The sequence below is a fragment of the Otolemur garnettii genome, unplaced genomic scaffold (genome assembly GCF_000181295.1).
Source record: "Otolemur garnettii isolate 467f Iridium unplaced genomic scaffold, OtoGar3 scaffold00025, whole genome shotgun sequence".
In the NCBI taxonomy this organism is placed as follows: Eukaryota; Metazoa; Chordata; class Mammalia; order Primates; family Galagidae; genus Otolemur; species Otolemur garnettii.
In genome coordinates this window covers 15,524,728-15,530,632 of record NW_003852420.1, presented here as the reverse complement: position 1 = coordinate 15,530,632, position 5,905 = coordinate 15,524,728, and the positions used below count along the sequence as shown (strand labels likewise).

Here is a 5,905-nt window from a genome sequence, read left to right as displayed (position 1 = left end):
GGGTCCGGGCTGGGGATTTGAACCCACCACCTTAGGTGTACGTGGCTGGCGCCTTAGCCGGTTGAGCTATAGGCGCCGAGCCTTCAAAGCTATTTAAGACCCACTAGTTACTCATCTTTTATATGGTCTGTTGAGCTTAATAGACTAATGTTACTTAAGAAAAATAGGAAAAGACTTTAGCTTTCCAGTTCTGCAGACTAACTTGTTTAGATGAGGGCTTTCAGCTACCTTTTTGATGTCTTTGACTCCTTCCTGGAGGACTGCCAGCTTTATGTCTGCAAACTAGTATTTGGTGCTGGAAACAATGTGAAAGATTATTGAGCAAAACAGATAAACTTGAATAAAATTCTGTGACTTGCCTAAAAAAAAGAATACATAATACAACAGAATTTCCCACAGACAGAATATAGCTAATGAAATGGTTTCTAAATGCCATTGCTAGTAGAGATTTGGTCACCATCTAAATCCAAACAAGTTAACTAAAGACTTAAATACATCCAACCAACCTCCCTCTATGATTTAAATTCAACAAATAATTTATTCTCAATTGTATGTAATTATATTTTTATAAAAACTATGTAACAAATAGATTTAGAGAACATTCTCCTAAGTAAAGTACAGTAAGATTAGAAAAACAAGCATCTTATGAACTCAATACCAATTTGAAACTAGGAGATTAACGATCACAGACCCATATGAGAGAAAAATCTCAAATTCAAGAATGAGGGCAAGGAGAGGAGGTGCAGTAGCTTCCTACCCAGTAGGTGCAATGTATGGATATATGGCACACTCCCTGGGTATAGGACACAACTACAACTATGAATTTCATTTGTCATGTGTAAATTATTATATAACTTAATAGTTTGTGCCCTCATATTAACCCGAAATGAAAAACAATGAAAAAATTTTTAGAAAATATTTACTACTAAACATAATTTAAAGGGCAAAAAAGCCCATAAGCCTCATCATACGTTATATTCAAATTATTGATTCATAAAAATAATTACATCTTTATCAAAAAAAAGTTAAGAACTTTAAAACAGAGAGCCATTTAGGCAGTCTACTGAGATAAAGAAAATGAAATTCAGACAAGGTTATGGCTTGGGATTTGGGCTCTGACTCAAGAAAAAGGTCAATTACCTTGTGGTTAGAACAACTTTATAGTAATGACTAAAGTGCAACAATCCATTTTTCAATGGTAACACAATGGTGTGTGACATTGAAAATAATGCATTCTAGGTCTACACCTCCATTGAAATAATGGCAGATAAATACAGTAACGTTAGCCTCTGAAAGCTAACTACCCAAAGGACTATAACAAACTGGTCAACAAGGAACTAGGCTTACTGTACTGATATATATACATGTGGTGCATGTCTAGTCCACAAAATTTAGGATAATTTCAGGGCTTAGTCAACCATGCCCTTAGTAGTAGATGGCCTTCATAGAACATAAAGGGAGAGAGCAGGCTATAAAATAGTATATTCATGAAAACAGTATGGAAAAAGTATGCACATATATACTAAACAAAAACTAGGTAAAAAGTTGTCTTTAATAAAAGGTAGTGTATGTTGTCGTTCCTAATGCAAGAAGTTACCAAGATGATTCATTTTATCAAACATCATTGAAAGGCTAATATTAGCCAAGCACTGTACTTAGTGCTCACAATACAAACATGAAGCTGCAACTCCAACCCTCAAAAAGAGTTTATAGTGCAGATGGATGATAAGAGTAAAGGTGGGCACTTCAAGTAGACTGGGAGTAGGAATACACAAAAAAGGAAAAGATTTGGCTGAATCTTGTATCAATCACATCACAGATGATTTCAGATCTCAGATCCTGTTTTGGGTCATGACCACCGTTGATAATTAGACGAAAAATAAGATTCTTTTCCATCAAATAGAGTATATCCACATATACTTAAGTTTCGACAATCAAATCTAGAAGTGCCTACATAAAGGTCCCAACTTAACTCTTGAGATTTCACTCAGCCCACCTTCCTTCCCATCATACATCTTTGTTCTTGGACTCAAAAATTTTTTGTTTTTGTTTTTTGAAGACAGGGTCTCAAGCTGTGGCTCTGGGTAGGAGTACTGTGACGTCCCATAACTCACAGCAACCTCCAACTCTTGGGGCTCAAGCGATCCTCTGCCTCAATTTTTCTATTTTAGTAGAGACAGGCTGGTCTTGAGCTCATGAGCTCAAGCAATCCACCATCCTTGGCCTCCCAGAGTGCTAGGATTACAGGCATGAGCCACCTCGCCAGGCCAGACTGGAAAATTTTAAGGCTAACTTTTATCTTTAGGGTTGAGAATAGAGAACAGATGGCCTCCACAGCATAAACTCTCACAAGAACTAATTTTTACCAATCACATGTGGTTAAAACCCAGATTTATACCTACAGATTAGTGAGCAAAACAAAAACCCTTCTAATGACATGATGATTATTCAGCGTGACGGCTGTCTGTACCACTACCAAATGTGAGTTTTAAAACATAGAGTAACACCTCCGGCTTCCAAAGAATAAAACAAAACAACGAAAAACTTGAGTTATAACACAAGTATACAGGGTATCCCAAAAGTCACCATACATAGGGAAAATGGGAAATTGTAGCTAAATATACTTTTATTTACAAAATATTCTCTATGCATTGACAACCTTTCTCCACACAGTAAAAACATTCCAAAATACCTGTTGTTGTAATTCCCCATGTATGGCAACTTTTGAACACCCTATGAAATTAAGTTATAAGAAAAATTTTTAAAGGTAAGTAATCCTGGCTCGGCGCCGTAAGCTCAGCAGCTAGGGCACCAGCCACATACAACCAGAGCTGGCAGGTTCAAACCCAGCCTGGGCTTGACAAACAACGACAACTACAACCAAAAAATAGCTGGGCCTTGTGGCAGGCACCTGTAGTTCCACCTACTTCGGAGGCTGAGGCAAGGGAATCACTTAAGACAAGAGTTTGAGGTTGCTGTGAGCTGGGATGCCACCGCATTCCACCGAGGGCAACATAGTAAGACCATCTCAAAAGAGAAAAAAGATAAGTAATCCTAAGCAATTAGGTAACCACCAGAGAAAACCATAGACATATATACCCACTCAGTCTAACATTCAGGTGGTATGCCACGGCTTCAGAAAATGTTTTAATTAAATTTAAAAAATAGCAATATTATCTGTATACTGCCTATATGTCCTACTCAAATGGCGCCTCACCAGACTTTGATGGTGTTATCAGCAGCTGTGTAGTGAAGAATACCAAAAAACTTCTGTTCACATCACAAAGTCCCAAATGTTATCATTTGTTCATTTTTGAGAAGAGGCCAGCCTCTGCCCTTTTAAGTTGTAAGCCCCTTGAGATGGAGCCATGTTCATCTTTGACCACTGCTATAGTTTCAATGATGGCCAGAATATATAGCACATACTTGTTTATTTATCTGTCAATTCACAGATATTTCCACATATGTCCACACATTTTCCTAATAATAGGACTACCAGGTTAAAAAAAAAACAACAGGCTCGGCGCCTGTGGCTCAAGTGGCTAAGGCGCCAGCCACATACACCTAAGGTGGCGGGTTCGAATCCCCAGCCCGGGCCCGCCAAACAACAATGATGGCTGCAACCAAAAAATGGCCGGGCTTTGTGGCGGGCGCCTGTAGTCCCCGCTACTTGGGGGGGTGAGGCAGGAGACTCGCTTGAGCCCAGGAGTTGGAGGTTGCTGTGAGCGTGATGCCATGGCACTTTACCCAGGGGGATAGCTTGAGGCTCTGTCTCAAAAACAAAACAAAACAAAACAAAACAAAACAACAACAGTCAGGGTTTATATTAGGGCCAGAATTTTAACTTTTATTTAAATACATCCTAGCACTCTGGGAGACTGAGGCGGGTAAATTGCTTGAGCTCACAAATTTGAGACCAGCCTCAGCCAGAGCAAGACCCTGTCTCTAAAAAAAAACAAAATAGCTGGGTGTTGTGGTGGGTGCCTGTAGTCTCAGCTACTCTGGAGGCTGAAGCAAGAGAATCACTTGAGCCCAAGAGCTTGAGGTTGCTGTGAGCTATGACACTACAGCACTCTTAAGGGTGACAAGGTGAGACACTTATCTCCAAAGGGGAAAAAAAAAACTAGGTAGAAGTTAGCTTTACTTCTAACAATGGATAACTCAAAGCACACTTCTATCTTAAAGTAATTTTTTACATACCTTTACATGTATATGAGGGCCATAGGGAAAGTATCCAGTCATGTAATATGAATATTACATACCTTTACATGTACATGAGGGCCGTAGGGAAAGTATCCAGTCATGTAATATGAATAATAAAGACATATGTGGCTAGATACTTTCCTTTTTTTTTTGCAGTTTTTAGTCAGGGCCATGTTTGAACCTGCCACTTCTGGGTATATGGGGCTGGCGCCCTACTCACTCCTTGAGCCACAGGCACCACCAGGCTACTTTCTTGACAGCCCTAGTACACATACTTTATGTTAAATACAAAAGAGAAATCATACTATGCTCTAATACTATTCTACAACTTTTCATTGAAACTTGCAAAACTGTTCCCAGATTGGTAAAGTTTTAAGAATATTTCTACATTTGAAAATAAAGGCAAAAAGAAAAAACAGAAAGGACAGACATCGAGATGTTTCTATAATAATATTAAGGATACAGTATGGCCAAAGCAATCACAAAAAAGGGCATGGTTGGAGGACAAACTCTTCAATGTCCAGACTCAGTGTCAAATGATTACAAATTCAACTCAATGGGGAAAGAGAAGTCTTTTTAACAAATATTGATGGACCTAGATATCCAAAGTGGATAAAAGTTACTTTGATCATATCTCACTCAATACATAAAAAAAAACTGGTTTGTGACAGATCATAAAATAACATTGAGGAGCACAAAATTTCTACAAAAAGAAAAGGAGAATATCTTCATGACCTCATGGTAAGCAAAGAATTCTTACATCATAAAATATCAAAAATTGGCTCAGTGCCCATAGCACAGTGGTTATGGTGCCAGCTACATACACCGAAGGTGGCGGGTTCAAACCCAGTCCAAGGCAGCTAAACAACTGCAACAAAAAGAAAAACTGGGCATGGTGGTGGGCACCTGTACTCCCAGCTACTTGGGAGACTGAGTTAAGAGAATTGCTTAAGCCCAAGAGTTTGAGGTTGCTGTGAGCTGTGATTCCACAGCACTCTACCAGGCAGCATAGTGAGACTCTGTCTCAAAAAAAAAAAAAAGAAAGAAACTAGTAGCCAGCCGGGTGTGGTGGCTCACGCCTGTAGTTCCAGCGCTGTGGGAGGCTGAGGCAAGTGGATCACCTGAGCTCAGAGGTTTGAGACCAGCATGAACTGGAGTGAGCCAGAGTGAGACCCTGTCTCTACCAAAAAAAAAGCAGGGCAGTGTGGTGCGTACCTATAATTCCAACTACTAGGGAGGCAAAGGGCAAGAAAATCATAAAGGAAGAAAGAAAAAAAATTAAAAAATAAAACTTCAAACTTCAAACTAAAATGAATGAAAGCCAGCTGAAATTGAAAGCAAAAATTAAAAAAAAAAAAGAAAAAAAAAGAAACTAGTAGTCTAGAGTGGGAAGTCACTGTTCCAAGGTCACACAACAAGTTAGTGGCAAAGCTGCTGCCTTTCCCTATGTATATCTCAATAAAAAACAAACAAACATAAATAACCTAATTTTTGAAAATGAACAGGAGAGATGAACAGATATCAGACTTAACAGAAAGCTATATGTAGAGAAAAATGTATCAAATACACAAAGGTGGTCATCAACACCATAAAATTGTGAAGGAAGCACACATTAAAAGTACAATAAATGGCTTGGCGCCTATGGCTCAAGCGGCTAAGGCGCCAGCCACATACACCTAAGGTGGCAGGTTCGAATCCCCAG

The 5,905-nt window shown here is 39.0% G+C and overlaps 1 protein-coding gene across 2 annotated transcripts in view; it reads right to left on the bottom strand.

Moving 5' to 3' along the window:
* Positions 1-5,905, bottom strand: part of CBFA2T2 (CBFA2/RUNX1 translocation partner 2) — a 160,780-nt gene that overhangs the window by 83,649 nt on the left and 71,226 nt on the right. The window lies entirely within an intron of this gene.